Below are 20,608 nucleotides of genomic sequence, written 5' to 3' on the forward strand. Positions count from 1 at the left end.
ACAGCCAGTGCACTGGAGGAAGCTGCCTATCTACACAAGGCTGAAGGCTGGCGCAGATTTCTTCACCTCGTGCACACAGGAAGCAGCACAGCAGGTGTCTAACTTCCCTTCAGGCAGCCTCCTCTGTGCTTCTCAGAAAGGCACGGGAGTTGTGATTAAATATTACAGTCTAACCTTTTGCTTGCTCAGAGACTGAACAGGAGCTAAGTAACTTTAAACCGTTAGCTCCATTTTAAGTCTCTCTTCCATGGGATGAAGGGAAGTTGACTCTCAATCATGTTATATCTTCCAAATGAGTGACTCAGAGTGAAAATCCTGGGCTACCCTTACCTACAGCAGAGCATGGTGCCAGGGCATCTAATGAAACAGCTAAGTGCAAAAGTCCTCCTCTGTCCCTCGTTCTGCCCCTCTCATAGGATTCTCTCTATTTCCCTCTCCCTCTTACTCCGTCCCTGGTTTGTTTTGGCCATCATAATTTTCACTGGGTAGCCTGAATCAGATTTCTGAATACTGACCACTGGATCTGAACCTTCTCTCTTCTGGGAGGATGGGAACGACTCACTTGACTGGGAAATCAGGAGAGCTTTGTGAGAGCTGCCTTAGCCATTAGCCCCGCCAGCATCCCCATTGTCATCAGTGGATGCTGGGAGCCCTCCTGGCCTGAACCCTTCTGCTTCCCCACTGCTCAGCCACCCCAGTGGTGCTGAGGACAAAGGTGACAGATCTGAATCAAAAGAAAAGGTGGCACATAAGGAGTGGTCATTTATTCTTTATTTAAGTATGTAAAAAATTGCCTTTAGGAGATACCAACATAACTCATTGGCATTCAGGGGAACACCAAATAGGCTTTCCATGCTAACAGCGAAGACTTAATTGTACCTGAAAAGCTGAACACAATTTCAAAGATAACACAATGTGACACCACCTTTTCCACCTGTGTACTGTCCTTTGGGGAAAAAAATAAAGCCCACCTCACTTTTAATCCCCTATACTAAAAGAGGTGTTCTTCAGTTATAATTGAAACTGGAGTTTTCATTCGCTTCTTACAAGTGAAGGAGGGATCATAGCAATTATTCAGACCATTTGGCAAGAAAAAAAAGGCAAAACCTACATTGGTGACAATCATCAGTTGTATTTCACAGTTGCATTGCAAAAGCTACGAATGGCCTCAGTTCTAAATTTAAGGTGGGCAGAAATTGTTCTGTTTAGTGTGTCCTAAAATTATCCAGCGCAGAAATACTTTGGGGAAGTGTAAAAATTAATTCACAATTTTTCAAAAGGCAGCTTAAAGGGGAAGGAATGCTGACATGGAAGAATTAAATAAATGCCATCTTGGTAACAATTTTACCAAATGTAGGGAAGAGTCATACACTTCATGTCCTTGTTATAAGATTCTTGGAGAAAATACTCCCACTCAGACAGAAATTCACTGTAAACAGCTCTCTTGCTGTTAAGAGTTGATGTACTTTTGAGGATGCAGTGGCTCTTAGAAGGAGCAGAGTGCGTTGTGCAATAACGTGACCTTATGTTGCATAGACACTTCCAGTTTTGGAATGCGAAATGTCTGAAACTGGGAGTGGGTGGACGGGAGGTGGAGCTAGCCAGGAGCCTGGGTGGCTGCGTTTCTGAGAAACTCTGTTCTGCTGGTGAGTACTGCTAATTTGCCAAGTGTATGGCTAAAGCTCTGCATAGTGCCAAGTCAAACCACTAAACAACATCGAGTCGCAAACGGACATGGAGCTATAGGGTGATATTTTGGAAATTAAACCTATAAAACTTAGTTGAAAACAAGGATGAATTCTTTCAGACCCGAAACCACAGCCTCCCAAAATGCGTCAGAGACTCTTGATGCTGCAGCGAGGTCAGCTTCCCTCCCCCCACCTGTGAGTCAGGACAACTCTATTAAAGGAAGCTTTTATTGGAAGCTGTCAATAGAGAGGTAGACAACATGCAGATGGTGAGGACACAGTGGGAAAGAGTTTGGATCCTGTGCCTGCATAAATGGTCACCAACAGGGAGAAGACCATTTTTCTGGAGAACACAGGGATACTGAGGGAAGAATAGTATTTAAGCAAGAGGTAGGTTCACCTGATTTCACTTTCTCTCTAATTAAAACTAGGATTCAGAGTCCACTCAAGCTGGCGTTGTATCCGTTTCTCAAGGGGAGCAAAGGCTAAGCCTCTTGTGATATCGATGGCCTCAGTACTTGTCCACAGCTCCTTCTGTATCTACTTTTGCTGAAAATCACAGAAAAATGATCTTGGAGCCGCTCAGTTCACTGTAGAGAGAAAAAAGAAAACCAAGGAGGAAACAGAAAGTATTGTACTGGTGGGAATTTCAGCAACATGATCTTGGTTTTCAGGCAGTGCGGACACTTTTTGGAACAAAAACTTTCTGTGGTGTAATCATGCACTTACTTTTTCCTTTGCTATAAATTCACCCGCTCATGGGTCAATCAACACTAAAGGGGCTTAGAAACGTCAGTGAACAATGCTGTCCCATTTATATTAGTGCTCCTTTAACTTTTTCCTTGTTGGTTGTTATTGCTGTTATTACCCGGACTGCTCTAGCAGAGTGTTAGCATAGATTAAATTCCTGTAACGAGCAACATTTTAACAGCCGGGACCTGTGGTTTTAGAAGTGCTCTTCTTTTAATGCTGGCAGGTGCTCTGTGCTTCCTGAACTGTTACTGCTACCAGAGAAGAAATATCTTGCAGCAGCTTTGTAATTAAAAAGATACCTCTAGAACTAATATACAGTGCCAGTACTTTTATTGTTTCTATGTGAGATTGCTAGCAGAACAAAAAGAGATCCTGGAAACCAGCTGTAGTTATTTAATTCATGACCTGTCAGAAAAGAAGGTTTTGTTTCCAATCCTGATGAGCGTCTTGGGTGAAAGGCAGAGCATGGTCCTGGCTATGCAAGAGCTGACTACCCGAGCCCTCAGCACATGCGATAGCACTGTGGTTGAGTGATTTTTCTGAAAGTGTCATAGAATCATAGAATAGTTTGGGTTGGAAGGGACCTTTAAAGGTCATCTAGTCCAACCCCCCTGAAGTGAGCAGGGACATCTTCAACTGCATCAGGTTGCTCAGAGCCCCGTCCAACCTGACCTTGAACGTTTCCAGGGGTGGAGCATCTACCACCTCTCTGGGCAACCTGTTCCAGTGTTTCACCACCCTCATTGTAAAAAATTTCTTCCTTATATCTAGTCTGAATCTCCGCTCTTTTAGATTAAAACCATTACCCCTTGTCCTATCACAACAGGCCCTTCTAAAAGGTTGTCCCCATCTTTCTTATAAGCCCCCTTTAAATATTGAAAGGCTGCAATAAGGTCTCCCCGGAGCCTTCTCTTCTCCAGGCTGAACAACCTCAACTCTCTCAGCCTTTCTTCGTAGGAGAGGTGTTCCAACCCTCTGATCATTTTTGTAGCCCTATTCCATGTGAAGTTTTCCACTGTCTTGAAGGCTTACGTTGTACTGGTTAGATCCACTTTCCATTTCACTGGTGAAACTGACTTTCCCACAAGCTGATTCAAACTGCATAGAGGAAAAAAAGAAAAAAAAGTTACTCTCTTTGCACCTTTAATTTTCATGTCAATGTTAAGATTTGGATTTGCATCCATGGATGGTGCATCTTATAAGTAGCCCCAGCAATGCCTTGTACCTAGAGGTGTAAATAACCTTTTCTTTGAAAACTGAAGAACAACTGGATGCACTTGTGGTGTCCCTCTGACTGCCAAACATTCATTAGCAAACACTCAGGCAAATGGACCTCTTTATGCAGGTATGTCTGAGCCCGTATGTGTACATATTCATGTGTGAAGTTTGAGTTGGAGAAAATAAACTGCTCTTGGTAGACTTGCTGAGGCAGGTATCTGCTTGAAATTAGATTTATGTTTTCCATTCAAAAAGTGTTCTGTCTAAACATGGCTGCGAAGGAAAAAGAAACAGAAATACATGTTCTTAAAGCGTAAAGGAAGGCAATGGTTTATCTGAACTGTGTGATGAGAGAAGGAGGGGGTGGACAGACAAACCTGAGCACAGCAGCGCGGGCTCCCAGAAGGGGCACAGAACTGCACCTGGCACCACTGCAACAGGCAAAGGGAGCTCCTGGGCGTCTTGGCAGCACCAGCTGCCACCTTCCCCTTTGGTGTGATTCAGCAAATCATTTCCCCGTTGGACAAGATGGAAGTGTGCTTCCTCTGCCATCTGCCTGGTCGCCTGCCATCCGAACCTGCCCCGAGCACCCAGCAAGAAGTGTGGCTGCCCTTGACCACTGCTGGCCTTTTTCTGGCCTTCCTCTGTCCTTTGCACTTTCTGGCAAGGTCCTGCTGCAGCCAGGCTGCAGGATAGCGATGTAACTGCCAGCATCTTCCAGATGTCATGTGAAACTGCAGTTTGGTTCATATCAGTTCTGTTCTTGCTACTTTTTCTGCTAAGCAGGTATATATAGAATATAAAAGTCCAAATCCTATTTTAAGATAAGATTTGACATCCTTGAACAGATCAAGGAGGAAAATAAATTGTTACCCTGAAGAAAGCTATGAAGAAAAATATCAGACTGATAGCTTCTTTGCTTTTAAGTTTTGCTGATCAGAAATCAGAGGCTGAATTTTGGATCAAATATCCTTAGTGGTTTTGCAATCAAATACTCCCAGCTTGTGAAGATGCTAACAGCAGCTCCTCCAGCTTGCTCTAATGAACCCGCAGCTCTTTGTTGGTGCTAGCAGAGCAATTAGGCTCCTTGCTAGAAGAGCAGTGTTTGTTACGCAGTTGCATCCAAGTGATTGGGGTTATTTTACTCGAGCGGACCTCACTGATCCACAATTAAGATGGCATTTTCATCTCACACTTAGAGGTTGAGAAAAAGCTTTTGAAGATCTTAGTTGCTCTGATGATGCGCTTGGTAGAGGAATAAAATAGAACAAGGGCCTTTTTTCCAGCAGTTGGTTCGTGACTGAGACAGTTGGCTACTTCATTATGGCAAACATGTAGGTGGCCTTTCTCATGTTTTGAGATCCAAGAGAGGAGCTGTGACTTTACTGACACCTTTGAGGGGAGTGGAGTCAATCCTTTGCAGAAGCGGGCTCACGTCAGCTGTGCCGTATGCAGCATGCGCTGACAGTGAGCCCTTTCCTCTCGGCTGCTTTGAAGTTACAGGCTCTGTCCTTCTGGCAGGATCAGATCTGAGTGGTGAGATCGCCCTGGGTTTGGGCAACTTAAAATCTGTCTATAATTTTTTGAACCTGTTTGATTGTGGTATTTTTAGCTCATTTTTACCTGTGCTTTCTCTTTGGTATAATAGTTACCAGCAGCCTTCCTTGTGGGTACTGGTTCAGCTCTGAGGGAAACGCTGGATGTAATTTGAAGGATGATTAGGGTGAGATAAGCTCTTGAAACCCGAACCAAGTTAATGATGAAACTTGAGTTTTGTTGATAATACATTGTAATTATTACTGACGGCAGGGCAGATATCTCGTGTTTCTCATCTTTTAGCTTGAGGGTCCTAGTTACAGTGATCTGTTCAACTTCTCGGCCGTTCCACCCCTTGCTCGGGTCTGCAAAAGGAAGGTGTCCTGTCTCCTCCACCAGATTTCTGCTGGAGTAGAAATCTTTCCCAGGTAGAGCAGTGCCTCTGCAGATGTCGGTGCCTTGTACACACTGGGGCACAGAGGGGCTGAGAGGAGGATACATGATCGACAGATGAAGCAGCAGAACGTTAATAATACAAGACACCTAATTGGACCTGCCCTTTCGCCCCGGCAGTGAGGACGTATGTCGGCACGCAGCAGGCACCAGGCCTGTGGCAACCTGCTCCCACCTCCTACAGGTCTTCACGAGGGAAAAATTGCATTATGAGCCAAGCCACTTGCCTGCTGTAATTGCCAATAAAGCATTAATCCTAACCTTTCACAGCCTGCATCTATTGCTCGCACCTCAGAGATGCCGGGCCAGATTGGAGAGGTGACATAAACCATGGTGTGCGTTACACATCGGTGAGTGGGAGGGGAGCGCACCCCGGTGAAAGTGACGTGGCGTGGGGCGAGAGGGAGCGGGCTGCGGCAGGAACAGCCACCTGCGGCAGGATGTAGGAAGATGTGAGGTAGCGCAGACCCTAGCTACTAACGCTGTATCTTCTTACTGCCTCCCATGGCTCCCGTTGCAGCCTCCCCTGCTATCCTGTGCTGGCACCTGCTGCCTCTGTTTTCCTGCGGTGGGGTGTCTCTACCCAGGGTGCGAAATCCGTGGTGCTATCACTGACTGCAGACTTCCATTTTGTGGAAAGTTTTGTAGGACCACTGTCCCACCCGCGGTGCAGGCAGCCACCGCGTCCAGGCTCCCACCCCACCTGTGCCATGTGCTCGTGGAGGCGCAAGTTAGCGACTGATTTACACTCAGGAAAATAACTTTCCAACAGCTACAGTTTAAATATTGGCCAGTGGAGAAAGCCCATAGCACGAACTTATCGAAAAGAAGAGCTGCCACCCTGTTTTGTTTTACTTCTGCTCATTACCTTGCTGGTGTTGTGACTGAGTGGGTATATGACAATGAAATCAGAAAGTTTTCATGCCCTTGAACCCCCCGTGGGTGGGCCTTATACCGGTGCAGCAGATCCTCATCATGGTTTGGGCAGCAGAGGAGGCAAGGAGAAGGTGAGGCAGCAGCCCTGGAGTCCCCAGGGATGGAGGGAGGTGGCATTGAACAGGGCTGGCTGGATATGGTCAGGTAGCCCCTTGCAGTGCTCTGCCGTGATCCGTGGCAGCCCCCTTCCTGCCCCGTCTGCCAGCTGTGCCACTGCACAGCAAACCCACCCGGGGACGGACCTGACTGAAAATTTACCATTTCTTTCCCTCAAATTATTTTCCAGTCAGCCCCTTTCTTGGTTCTAAATTGAATTTGTGCACAGTTAAAGCTGTCTCTTGTGGGGGCACTGAAAGCCCTGAGGCCCAAGGTCCATGTAGGTGTAGGGGGGCTGAGGCAGCACCTCGCCGTTGCAGCCCCCCAGGATGGTGCAGCAGTGCTGCTGGTGCCCCCAGCCCGTGGGGAGCCGGGGGGCAGCTGCCGGGCTCTGCCTGGTGCATGCGGTCGACTCTGGGGTGCGGAGCTTCGGGGAAAAGGCGCCAGTCTACTCTACATGATTTTGGAAAATACTGCGTAATAACAAATATTTTCCTAAGTGTACAGCAAAGATAAATTTCATTTTTTAATATGCTTTCCTGCTATTCCTTTTCTTCATCTCCTCCTTTGTACATTTTTCGTTAAATAAGTAAAGTCTTAAAAAGATAGGAAATATATACCTGTTACTTAAACGAAATTTCTGCTCCAAATATGAGTGAGGGGATAGGCTGAGGCTCTGATCACTATGCTTTTAACTTTGTAACTTAAGAGTGGTTTGGGGTATGTGGTCCTGTCTCCTGTTAACTTTTTGTAAATGCACTGCCAGCGTATGGTCTTCAGCAATTAAACCTACAAATAATTATTTTTACATTCATATTTCCTCTAATATAATATTTACTCTTCATTTCAGATGAAAATTAAATTGTCTGAAGAATAATATCATCAGCTGATTTGTCTTGCATCACAATGTTTATCTATTCTAGTAAAAAAATCAGTGACTATTAAATTTACTGCTAAGGCGTAGGATGAAAAGGCAAAACTATGATGCTGAACAAAGAATGGTTGTATCAATGGGAATTAATCACAGCATATCAAGAAAAGAGCACACTCTCAATTTCCCACTATAATGTTAAAAATACAATCTTACTAACTTCTACTTTTTTTTATTTTAAAATCGGAACTAAGTAAAAATTGTAATGTCAGAATAATAATTTTCATTGAATCTTGCATGTGAAGTTGGCATTGTCTTACAGTGCACTTTTTTTCCTGTTGTAAATGAGAGAAAAGGTCTGGTATAAACCTGTGCGTTTTTGTTTAACCCTGGCCCCAGAATGACTGATGGGAGGTATTTGGAGCCACACAGGAAGGCTGCATAATAATGAAACAAAACCCTCATCAGCCAAAGGAGTCATGATATTGAATGGAAAAAACATAATCGTAGAAAAGACTGTTTCCTTGCAGAGCTCATGTGGAGCACTACAAAGTTGGCACATGTATTACTTCCAGTACTAATATTGCAGTAATGTGCTTTAAACAGTTGCAGACATTCTGAACGGAGTCCTTGGGACTGGGCTTGCCTCCCCTGTGGGTTAGGGGGAGCAACACTCACATCATGCAGAAGCGTAAAGTTGCCCTGGAAAGAGAGGTTGCTGAACATCTCTGCTGAACGTGCTTGTGGCTCCTCCTGTTGCAATTAAACCCACGAAAGTTTCAGAACTCCTGACACAGTAAGGTGGGGTGAGCAGTGGGCTCAAAGCGTGGTCAGCGTGTCACTGTGAGCAAGGCTAGCAAGTGCCGGCGGTGCGGCGGTGGGCTGGGGCTCGGTGCGAGCCCTCCTGTTCCTGGGCATGAGGCAACCCCTTGGCTGCAGCCACATGGAGCAGGTAGATGGAGGGCACGTGATGTCTGAGCGCTGATCTCCGCTCCCTGCGGTGTGCGTGCCAGCTGACATACACAGGCACGGCCACAGCTGTCATTCGTACTCCTGCCACTTTATTAGGCGGCATAGGAGTGCCTTAATTAGGACTAAGTTATATTTACACCCTTCCTAAAAGCTCTTTTGTGCTGGTAAAGGGATGTAAACTGGCATCAGAGATGAGACTTGCAGAACAGGGCTGTAAAAGTGCAGCTGCATCTGATCACTCTTTAGGCCTATGTGTCTGCTTCTGGCGGGGCACAGTCTTCTCTCGAGGGCAGTGCTGGCTCAGGCAGCAGAGCTGGCATAGGACGTGTCCCTCTTCCTTCAGCTCCATTTCTGGTACCTGGAGAAGTTTTTTATTATTTTTTTTATTTCCTACTCCAACGGGCTATACTAGGATGCCTTAATAGCAAACTCTTTTCTATTCATTCTGGGATGTCAGGATGCAAAACCCACATGGAAGTCCTACCCAGTCTTTTGACATTTAATCTTTGTGTAATCTCAGTGAAAAAGGGACAATTTCAAAATCTGAATTTTCACCCCTCGTGTTCTCAAGTTTCTCAAGTTATGTTTAGAAACAGGAAGCTGTTTTGCATAAAGGTAAGATAGTGTTTTTAACAAGAAAAGTTGGTGTTAGACCGGCTAAATATACTCACACAGTCATACTCAGTGGGTAGTCCTGGCTATTTTTAGGCTTTATTTTTGCCTCTCTTTATTTATTTTTTTTTAGCGACACCTCCACTGTGCCTTCAGCTCGTAGTGAGGCACTGCTTCCGGCACCGGTATGAAACTTGCAATTACAGGAGGAGTCAATCTAGTCAGGTGTCATTTATCAGGCATTGCAGAGGGCTGGTTTCAGCGAAGGAAGAACAAAGCTTAATAAAAAGAGAGAGAGAGAGAGAAGCATTCTCTTAATAATTTGCCCTTTCCAACAACAGACCCTGATCTGATCACCCACGCTCATCTGGCTGCTGACGCTGTCCTTGCTTCATTAGTACAAGCTATTTTTGCACCTTTTGTGTCTTTTGAGGAACTAAGTGGGCCTGCTGCCTTGTAGTGATTCACCATCTCCAGGCGAACAGGGTGTCCTCAAATCTTGCGAGGGGGGTAGGAAGAGAGAAGTAAGGGGAAGAGTTCAATAGAATAAGCAAGTCTTAGGTGGTGTGAGTGCTGAAACATTGCACTTTAGTCTTAAGGAAAATAGCCTATGTGCTTCTGGTTTGCAAGGCAGTTTTTCAGATTGTTAGGAGCTATCACAAGGAACTTCAAGTAATTAATTAGTTTAAGTGTAGCTTAGCAAACATGAAGCCCCATATGTTTGTGTTCATTTTCCTGTCTGCAAAGAGGATGTTGGGGCTTGGACTAGGGGATGTTTTGGAGTTGAACTAGATGATCTTTAAGGGTCCCTTCCAACCCAAACCATTCTATGTGTGTATCTTGGTGATTGATACTTTCTTTCATTTGTAGTGTACAAGTGTCATTGGTGGATCACAAGCACCTGAGAGACTTTTGGACCAGATCTTTAGCTGATTTCACTTCCACTTCTGACAATGGAAAAAAGTTAAATTTGGTGGAATGGGCCAAGCATGATGCAGAGAAGGAGAACCCTGTATGAAGTTGTCTGGAGGTTTCTAGAGCTGAGCAGTGGTTGCTTTCCGTTTTGATAGACCATCAGCCCTGAAAATGTCCTTTTAGAGCCTCACTCCTCTTAGAGCTGAGCTCTCGCCTTATAGCTGAAATTAAGATTTTTGCAGTGCTTACTTAGACTTTTGCTGGATAGGAGTGATTTGGTGTCCCATTGTGTCGTTTATTAAGTACAAGGATAATGGTTTCACATTGAAGGTTTCCTTGGAGTAGTTTCCAAAGTTGGTGTGATGTGGGATACCTATATGAAACTTTAAGGTGCTGTTTGTACTAGGAATGCCCTGTAATACTGTACCCTGGTCTAACCTTGTCTGAGACATAGTCATAATGAAACCTGAGCAGTGCCTTTCCCAATAAATGTTTTGGGTTTTATTGTGTTGTGCTTGTAACAGCTGTAACCAAGCTGTCAGCTTGGCCTGTCCCTCAAACATCAGCACAACCCTGTGGAATAACAGAGGTTTTATATGCAGATTCAGGCATTTTGGTAGACCTTCATCTTTTCAGAGGTGTTTGCTCAGGAGAGTGATGCTCATGTTAATAAACACAGTAGATTTGTGTGTTGTAGAAAGAAACCTAACTGCAAAGAGTGAAATTTCATGAATACCACCTACAAAATGCTGCAGAAAGCATATGCATATTTTACTGAATTTTTAAGAGGTACTCTGATGCAACTGGATATTATACATACTGACTTCCAATGCTTCATGCAATAAAAAGAAGGAAGTGCTGTAAAATATGGCCAGAGTAATTTCAAAGAGCTTTTTTTTTTTCTTTTTTTCCCCTGCTAGGCATGCTCAAGGTTGTAAAGAAAGCAGCATCCTTAAATGTGCAGTCTAATTAGTGTATCTTATATTACTGCTGTAGTGTTCAGAGTCTTTAGGCAATGCTAAATGACTAGATTTGCTACAGCAAAATGCCTGTATTCAGTCACTAGTCGAAATTTTGGCTGCAGCGTGGTGACTGTTGTGAGATCTGTGCAATGTATAGGAGTTGGGGCTTAATAGCTGATCTCAGATGAAAACAAAGTATTCAGAATGGATTGAAATAACACTGCTGTTCTATTTTGGGTGCAAAAAAATGGAAAAAAAAAATGGTAAGAACATGCTACCGATGTTTAGCATGTGTCTGTTTTTGTTTTGACATGTGGTGACCACAGGGCTTAGTAAACAATGACAGGTTTTAAAATAAGCTTGTATAATAATTGGTGTGAGTGAAAAACAAAACGCGAGCTCAGATACTATAAATGTCTTCCTGTGTAATTCTTCCTGGGGTGAGGGCATCCATCAGAGGCAGTGCATTTCTCATTCAAGAAAGTGTTTGAAAGACACTGATATTTTCGTGTGAAATGCAAGTGGCTGCTTCTGACATGGTGTGAAAGGAGGCATAGCTGTTCGCAAAATCTGCTGTGGTTGCATAAGTAGGGTTGCATAACTTTTAAACTAGAAAAGTCTCACTTCCCAGAAAATTCAGCGATATTTTCCCTCTGAGATGAAAATGCTAGGCAAAGGCCAGATATTTGCCTAATATTTCCGTTTGGCAACAAGATAATAATTACTTTGTACCCAAAAATAATGCAATATTTACACAATTTTTTTTTTCCCTGGGAAAACTTGGGGAAAAGCTGGATGGCATTTTAGCAGGGACTTACCAGGACAGATCTGTTCTCCCCAGCTGCTGCCCAAGGTTGCAGTTCTTGTGTGAAAACAAAGTGGCATTTCAGACTTTGCATGTCATTTCAGTTAGGAAAATTGTTATATCTGACAACTTTAGCAGTTTGAACTCTCCAGTGACACTGTTCTTACCCTTCTTACTGTAGATGATGTTTTATAAACCTAGAAATGACTACAAACCATGTTCACATGGGAATCTTGCACTTTGTGTACACATTATCTTTCACAAGTGCTGCTAAATTCAGTTTAGTTAATCTGTCCTTTATAAGGTGCAAAATTTCCCGTCCTGATTAACACGTTTCTTTGTGTTGAAATGAGAAAAAAATCTTCTATCTCAGCAATTTTCACCAGTTTTTGCAGATGCAAAATTTTCGTTGCAATCCCAGTGGCGTCACATAGCATCACTGGTTAGTGTCTGAGCCTTTGCTTTTCACAGATTTTAGGTATTTAGCCTTTTGGGGGCTACATAATGCCTGTTCGTTTACATGATAATAGTTTGGGGCCAACAGCAGGGCCAAAGCTGCATTTCTTTTCTGCACTGCAGGTGTGAAAAAAAAGTAATCCGACAAATAGTGATCAGAAACTATTTCACACTTTTATGGTTTGGCACGGTATCCTTATGTTCAACTGCTGTGGCTCAGAAGAAAGTGAGATATAGTTGAGTTTCTGCTGATGAAGAGAGCAGCCCAAGAATTAAGAGCTCATTTGTATCAGCACCACTTTGGATACTACTATACATTGTTAATGTGTATTTAGTGAATACTATTTACTTACTACTTAACTCACCCTTGAGAGGAACTCATTCTTCTGCACGTTAGGACCAATGGTATTAGGCATCATATAAACCTAACTTCAGCCATCAAAATAGCGTTTAAAGAGGACCTTAGTGGTAGGCATCTGTTTCTGACTGTTCTCTGCTTGGGAGCTGCTCTCAGTCTCGTAAGTCACTGTGTACTGTGATTCAAAAGAAAATTGGGGGGGGGCAAAACGATTGTGATATTTTTGTTGCCTTCTGAAACTTTAATAACACTGGAAGTGCTGTCTGTCAGATCTGCCATTGCTCTGCCATCACATTTTAAGGTCCATGTGGGAAATGATTGGTATTTTACTCATCCGTTTTCATTTTTTCAACTTGTTCCCCAAGGAAAGAAGTAGCAGCGTGAGAAGATTATCAGTTTATGTAATTCTCTTGTTTAGTTTCTTATCAGAATAATCCCAGTCCTTTGCTGTTGTATAGAGGGGTATTCGGGATGTCCGCATCAGAAGACAGTCAGCCAGAACAGGTAGATTTTGTATGATCTGACATGCTTAAGCACCTCTGACAGACTCTTATGTGCACAGCAAGGTCAGGCAACCAGAAACAAAATATTTACCTGATCCGTTGTTAAAAGTACTGGGATCAGAGAGATCAATTAGCTGCTAATTGACTGACAAGATTGTTTGTCCTGTTGGCTGTGTTGGCATCCCTTCGATAGCAGGTTTTTGTTCAATTCAAGGAGAACAACTGTGATTTGTTTGCAAACTTCTACCTATAAAGGAAGTGTTTAAGATGAATTTGGCTCCTGTGTAGCTTTTCTCTCTCTCTTTTTTTTTATAGTCATCCTGTGGAAATAAGTCTGTGTTCAGTTGGACTTCGGCAATGTGAAAGCTTTTTTTATCCATTTTTTCCATCCGGTAGTAATGTCTACATTGTATATGATGCTGAAATAGGAAATAATGATGTTCTTTACGTGAGCAGTCCTTGTCATTACAGTGAAAATGTCAGTGTTAAAGCATTTCTGCTGTAGGCTTCTTCTATGGCTTCTTAAAATACACTCAACTTGAATTTAAGTTTTTTGGGTGGTGCTATTTTTCTAGAGAGTGGCAATTTAAAATTATATTTGAGATACTTAACATAGCAAAAGCTGAGTGTTTTGCTGCAGCTGTGCTTTGAGCATTTATGATGCAAGCCAGCATCTCTTAAAGAAAATCACCCATGTTTTCTTACTACTGTGTAATAGAACATTTATTGCAATATATGTTAGGAATTTCTCTGTAGACATCTTAGAGGTATTGGATTAGTTTATTTTCACCTCGTAATAAATAACCTCAGATATTTTGTATGTAGGATGTAAGAGCCTAAACCTATGTGATGTCTGATTCTGTTTGTTTTTATGAGGAATGAATCTGGAATTATGTCCTTGGATTTGCAACTCATTGCCTCAGATCATACCAAGATAATATAGAGCAGAATTTGGCTCGTACTTTTACTTGCCGTTGGAATAATTTGTCACCTTTTAGTCACTCTGAGTCAAACCTCTTATCTGTTTAAAGCTCCTTGAAGTCAAATGAGAGACTCTTGTTTCATACTTGGTTTTTCTGTAAGGTCACCGCAGAAGGTATAGTGTGCCTGGCCTCTGATTCGGTAGGATCACATTCAGAGGAGGGAAGGAGAGTCTTGTTCTTCTTCACAGCATGTACCCATTGACATTTATATGAAATGTCTGAGACAGAGATAAGTTCCTACAGTTAGGGTTAACAGGTGTTAAGAGTACAGCAGATTTGTTTATTTAGTTGTTTTCTTAGTTGACTTCAGCGTGCTTTTAAGTGAACAGGTTCCAGTTACTTTCTTCAACATACTCAGATAATGGTCTCAGTTAATAGTTTGAATTATCTGAATTAACAAGATTAAGGTGAGTTTGTTAAAGCCTTAAAATGAATGAAATAATCAATACTACTACAATTAACTATAATGTGCTGTTATATGCCATCTCTCAATGGCTGAGATTCTAGAATAGTTCTCAAAATAGGAGCCAGATTTAGTGCAAACACTGAAATAATAATGGCACAAATCAGGATGCCAGGTTTTATACCACTAGTTTTACATGCACAGATTCTGTCCATTGAAACCAGCAACTACCAACGGCACAAACATGCCTTTGTAGAAACCTGAGAGTCAAAGCCTGAAGTTGGTGTTTGGTCACAGCGAGCTTGCAGTCTACCCTTGATGCATCTATAAGGGGATCCTCTCAGTCCATCCCCTCAGTTCCTGGCTTCTTGAGGAATCCATGTGAGCACAAGTGTTTACCCAACATAGCAATGGAGAACAGATCCTGCCCTGTAGCTTCTCCTCAAGTAAGCTTAGTACAGTTTGTTTGATCATTTAATAGTAAATTCACAGTGTACTATGTGTACTTGCTGAGCAGTATTTGGTTTTGTATTGGCTAGTATTGTTAAATGACATTTAAAAAAATACATTGTAATGTTTAGTTCAGCTGCCCAAATTTAAAAAACGTGTGTGATTCTAAATGTTTCAGGGTATTTTCAAAACTGTGATTCTGTGTCTGGTTTTGGAGAATGGCAATACGTTCAATAAAGCACTGAAATCCGGAAGGCAGGCAGAACATCTGGGGTGGAATTAAATGCACAAATTAGAGTATTCCTTCAAATGTTAAGAGGTACCAACAGCAATTACAATACAGAAAGTGGTATATTAAAATAAATACACCTAACCTATTTTAAAAGGGCTGCCTTCTTGGAATTACGTGTGTAAAAGGATGTCTTACAACTCCTGCCAAACTGCAGCAAAAGCACAGGCACCCTTGCATTCCCCAGTAATTCAAGGCTTTGCCAAGTGCCAGTGGTTGACATAGGAATTTACGGTCATTCCTAGAGGTGTTCAAATAGACAGGTAGAAGGCCAGCTACAAAACCACAGTCAGATGGGACCCCTAACCAGGGGCTCTTGGAAATGTGATGAAAATCTCGCTGGTCAAGAATGGGAAGCTTTTTTACAAAACTGGGAAATTTAAGTAGTGTTTCTTCTTCCTTACCTTTTTAGTAAGTACAGTTCAAAGACAGCAAGTGTGATGTCAAGTAGTATAAAAAAGCTTGCAGTTGGTTATCTTTTTTTCATTTGTGTAAAATGTCAAAACTATATAACCCAAGGACTGCATTCCTTTTATTGTGTTGCTACATAACATCCTCAGCCTGTGAATGAATGTGTAACCTTGCGCAGAAGGATGAACAAATGCTTGTCTGTCTTCATGCCAGTTAAATCCTTCAGTTCAGAGATGCACGCTGACTGCTGGTTGAAAGCTATTCTTCAGGCTTAGCCACTTTGCCTAGGCAGCAGAAGCTGTAAATCCATGTTTTATTAGGGTTCCCAGTCTTTTTTTTTTTTTCCACTGGGATGTCAACACCAAACTGCTCTTTGGGGAATATCGTTAGCGGGGCAGATGGAAATGGTGGGGTAGGACAGCAAGCCAAAAGTGTGCTTTCTTCCCCAAAGGACAAGGCAATTTGCTTCTCAGTTGCAGGTGGGGAAGAGCTCAGAGGTGGCCTCTCTTTCTTGTAAGGCTGCTTGGCTGCAGGGCTTATCCCAGACATAAACTAGACTTGCCTAATAAGGGTCTTGGCAGAGGTCTGTGCATGGGTGTAAGGATTTCATAGGAGCCACTGCAGCTTGTCTGTGCTAACGCTTGCCCTATAGAATACGAATTCTTCAGGGGCCAGTTACTGTGGTTTTAAGCTGGCTTTGTGCTGGCAGAGCTGGACAGAAAAGATTTAAAACAGGGCTGGATCTGACCCTTAGTCCTGACGCTAGAGTCAATATTTATTCTGTATGGTGCACTCAGGATTTAGCCTGGAAGACATAAGCTTCCAATTTGTTCACTTGCAAGAGCTGTAATATGAGCTACAAATTGAGAAGTAGTAAAAGTTGTATTTTGCCAAATTTTATTTTAAAGCTGTTGAGTGTAACCATTTTAATGATCTGAAAAGAAGAGGAAGAAGAAAGGAAGGAATAGTCTTGGAGCTCTGCAGTCACCCAGATATACGTCCCCTGCATGCAGCTCACAAAGGCACCTTAGGAAAAGGAGCGGCAGGATAATGCTCCTTTCTAGAAAGTTTTAAAAGTCTTGATTTAGTAGGTACATCTGACATAAATACAGCTCCCAGTTTCCCAGTAATCTTCTCATGTTCAAAGTTTTTGCAGAAGTTAAATGTCCCGGTTTGAAACGGGCAGATAGTGCAGTTAGTGTGGCTGGGGGAGCTGGCTCCCGGGTCGCATTCCTACCGTTTAACCTGGCTTGGCCCCCGGCCAGGCACGACTTCGCAGCTCCTGTCAAACGATGTGCTCAGCGCAGCTCCGGTATGGCTTCTGATCCGTGTAGGTGGGCTCCTCTTAGTCACTCCAGTGGGCCTGAACCTTGCCAAAGGTATTAAAGAAAATGTGCATTTTTATCATCCTTAGTTCCTTGGTTTGAAATATGTAGTATTTGAAGTATAGGGAGTTTCTGTCTATTGAATAGTATGTGTTTGATGAAGAGCAATATTGAAAAGTATATTTACAGTGTTTTCTAAAGGAGAAACATAAATCAGTTGAAAAATGGAAGTCTGTTGTCGACTTAAGCTAGGCGGTGGATGCAGGCGGATGAAATAGAGGCTTGACTGGAAAAAACAGACAGAATGCAAACTAGCTTTGCAGTGTCTTAGATTTCTCCAGTTAAACCAGTCTCCCATTAGGGAGGAAAAAAAAAAAAAGAAACCAAAAAAATCGTATTAAAGCCATCTTTGACACAGGATGGATGGCAGCTCAAACCAAACCAGAAATGATCATGTTGGTTCTGGAAAGGGATTTGTTTTCCCCAGGAGAGTGACTCTCACCAAACTTAAGCCATCAATAATCCCTATAATTAGTCTATACCTGTTTCGTAGTGTAGGTTAAAAAATTATATAGAATGTTCTGAAAGTAGCAGGACCGCACAATGGCGTGAACTCTGTAACAGAGGTCTCAGTCCAGAACAGAAAATTGTTGGAAGCATATTAGCATCATCTTCTGCTCAGATAAAACCATTGCTGTCACATTTCCGTGACTGGCAGATTTCTTCTCTAAAGTTGCGCTCAGTGGAGGGAGTATGGAACAGAAAGGATACTCCCATCTTGTAGAAATTTCTTCTTCACCATTTGCAAAATTACCTAATAAGGAGAAAAGTATTTTTCTTTGAAGATGGCTAATAACTTTATGCTGTCTCAGTGAGGAACGTTCCCTCTCGTCCATGTTTCTGCTTCTCAAGCCACACATTTTCCTTTACATCTGTGCTCATATATTGGCATCATTACTGACCGGAGATTCAGTTTAGCTCAGCTGCTGAAAATGGTTTGCCATTTACCTGCCATTTCTTCATAAGGCACGGCAGAGCTGCTCCCTAGTAACTACTTCTGATCTATTGTAAATTCTGCATGAGCATTTCTTTTTTCATCTGTAGCAACACTTTCTATTTGAGAAAGCGACTTAGGAAAACTTTAGAAAGTTTTACTTGGATTACCTGTTTACTTTTTTCTTTTAGCGAATCAGATGAGAGTTATTTAAAAAGCCATTAGCACATCAAAGCTGAATGACATTATGACCTATTTGTATTTGTATAGCTTGCTATAGGTTTGTAATTGATAGCTTGCTATTATTTTGTACCATATGGGATTTCTCTATAGTTACAATTTAAAAATATGTTATCCATATTTGACTAAACCAACAGTCCATTAGCTATTGCTGTCCTAACTACTGGTGTGTTATTTGTACTATTAAATAAATAATTGATAACAAGTGGCACAATAGTGATTCTACTTATGTCAAGTCATGGGTCTTTACTAACATCCTTTTGTTCTTTGAAAGTGTTATTAATTACAAAGAATGAAAAAATATTTTTTAATTTTTGATTATTTTTTTCTTTTATAGACTTTACTATTTTATCATCTGTTGGTTTTATTCAATGGAGAAAGCATAAGTGTTCTATCTGTTTTTTCTGACAGTTTCTAATTGAGGATCATTATGGTAGCCTATATCCCATACTCTGAAGCTAATACTCCAGCTATTTCTAAAGATTTATTCTTTAGAGATATTCTGAATTTTGTCCTAAATAAAAACCATAAAGAAAAGCCATAATTGTTGCTTTTGTCACCACAATTGAACAAACATCCTTTTTAATGAAACAACAGCCAAAATCTGTTTTCAAGATAAGATTTGTTGAAAACTGTGAGGGTCCTCCTTTGATGGGAGAAATGCTCTTTAGGGCAGTGAGATGATGTTCAGGCTCCCCTTCTTAGGGGCATTCTCCCTGCTGGTCTTTTCTGCAATACGAAGAGTAGCCTGCAGTCTGGTGACAGCCAGACAGGTGGCAATTCATGGCAGTCACACAAGTCTTTTAAGCATGTATTTGGTCTGTAGGTTTCTTCTTTGAGAAGGCAGCCATATATTCTTGAGCAGCATCGCACTGATGTTAACTGATTTGGAAACCTACTTGCTTTTTGCTACATTTTCTTGTACCTGAGTGGTGACACCCTGGCCAGGATTTCATTCTGGTCCCTGAAACATTTAATGAGAGACCTGGAGCTTAAAAGTATTGACTGGAGAGAGGCATTGAAAGGGGTTTTGCCAATGGGATTCAGGGATAATCCAGGTTTAGCAAAGGTGTAGGAATGAAGAGGGACATTAGCAGCTCTCATTTGACCGATTCAGGAAGGTGAGACTGCATTAGTTCAGACTTGCAGTTATTAACCACATTCTTCAGAATGTGGTTGCTCAGACCCCTAAGACACAACATGAATCTTTTCCCATGGACACATAAATGAAATTTTCAGGACTCTCCTGTAAAGAATAGAAAACTTTCTTCTGCATTATGCTTAATATCAAGGATTTCTTATGACTGTATTTTTTTTCTACAGGAAATTTGAAGATAGTCATGCCTATTAGATTCCTGGAAGATGCAGGTAATTGTTTTATACTGAAAAAAAAATCTTATATTCCCATTCCCTATGTGTTTTCCTGCACTTTGCTAACGTTTCTTCAAGCCCAATTCAGTTTTTCCTCTGTAGGAATGAAAATATTCCCTTTTCCGTAAAAATTCCATAAAAATATTCTTTTACCCTTTTCTTCACTGTTGCACCCAGAAAATATCCTGTGTTTGGATAATATGGAAGCAGGAAACCTACATTGTTCTTCAAATTCAAATGCTGTACTTGTCTATGAAAATCATACCTCTGAGCATTTCTTCTTTATAATAGAATGTGGAAACATAGTGCGTTTAAGCATAAACAGGACTTGTATAGCTGGATGGAAATTTTGACATTGGAATCTAAAATGCTAAAGGTGCATAAATACAGTTATAGCTCATTTCTTTAAGATGTGTTTTACCTCTAGTAGGACATTCTCACTAAAAATTAATATAGTGATTGGAAGATGGAGATGTGGAAAGGTACCAATCGTGTTGTGTTCAAAATGCTTATTTGATGCCTCTTTTTTTGACTGTTCAAAAGTAGTTTAAAAGGGTGATTAACATCTTCTTGTAAAACCAGTTAGATGGTCTAAGGTAAGAAGTACCTCACTTTAGGCATCGTAAAATTTGGTATATACTCCAAGGTAGTCATCTAGGTTTTCTGCCTAACCGACAGTGAGAAGCAGGCATCTCCAGAGTGGAGGGCCACGTGCATAGACATCCTCTCTGTCTGAAGTACCCATCACGATATGGAAAGATTTCTCCTCTAGAAGTACTGATCACCCTCCTCTGACTTTAGAGGAAGGCCAGGTGACTAAAGTGCATATCTGAACTGTAGGTGCGTCATACTGGATAAGGTAATTCCCACCCAGAGTGTTAGGATTCGATTTTCAGCAGCAATTTCCTGAAAGAGCTTTGGAAGTAGGTGGTGGTCTTTCTGAGGATCGAGCCTTTAAACTGTCCCCAGAAAGCCTTCCAAAGGTACCATTCCATTTGGAAAGTCTAG

The 20,608-nt window shown here is 41.9% G+C and overlaps 1 protein-coding gene across 4 annotated transcripts in view; it reads left to right on the forward strand.

The window, feature by feature from the left end:
* The window catches only part of HIVEP2 (HIVEP zinc finger 2), a 149,825-nt gene that overhangs the window by 105,203 nt on the left and 24,014 nt on the right, over positions 1 to 20,608 (forward strand). For all 4 annotated transcript variants that reach the window (XM_068416870.1, XM_068416897.1, XM_068416880.1 and 1 more), the window contains one exon: positions 19,553 to 19,597. The gene's annotated coding sequence lies outside the window, so the exon portion shown is untranslated. The remainder of the gene's footprint in view (positions 1 to 19,552; positions 19,598 to 20,608) is intronic.

This window comes from Nyctibius grandis, chromosome 1 (assembly GCF_013368605.1).
Source record: "Nyctibius grandis isolate bNycGra1 chromosome 1, bNycGra1.pri, whole genome shotgun sequence".
In the NCBI taxonomy this organism is placed as follows: domain Eukaryota; kingdom Metazoa; phylum Chordata; class Aves; order Nyctibiiformes; family Nyctibiidae; genus Nyctibius; species Nyctibius grandis.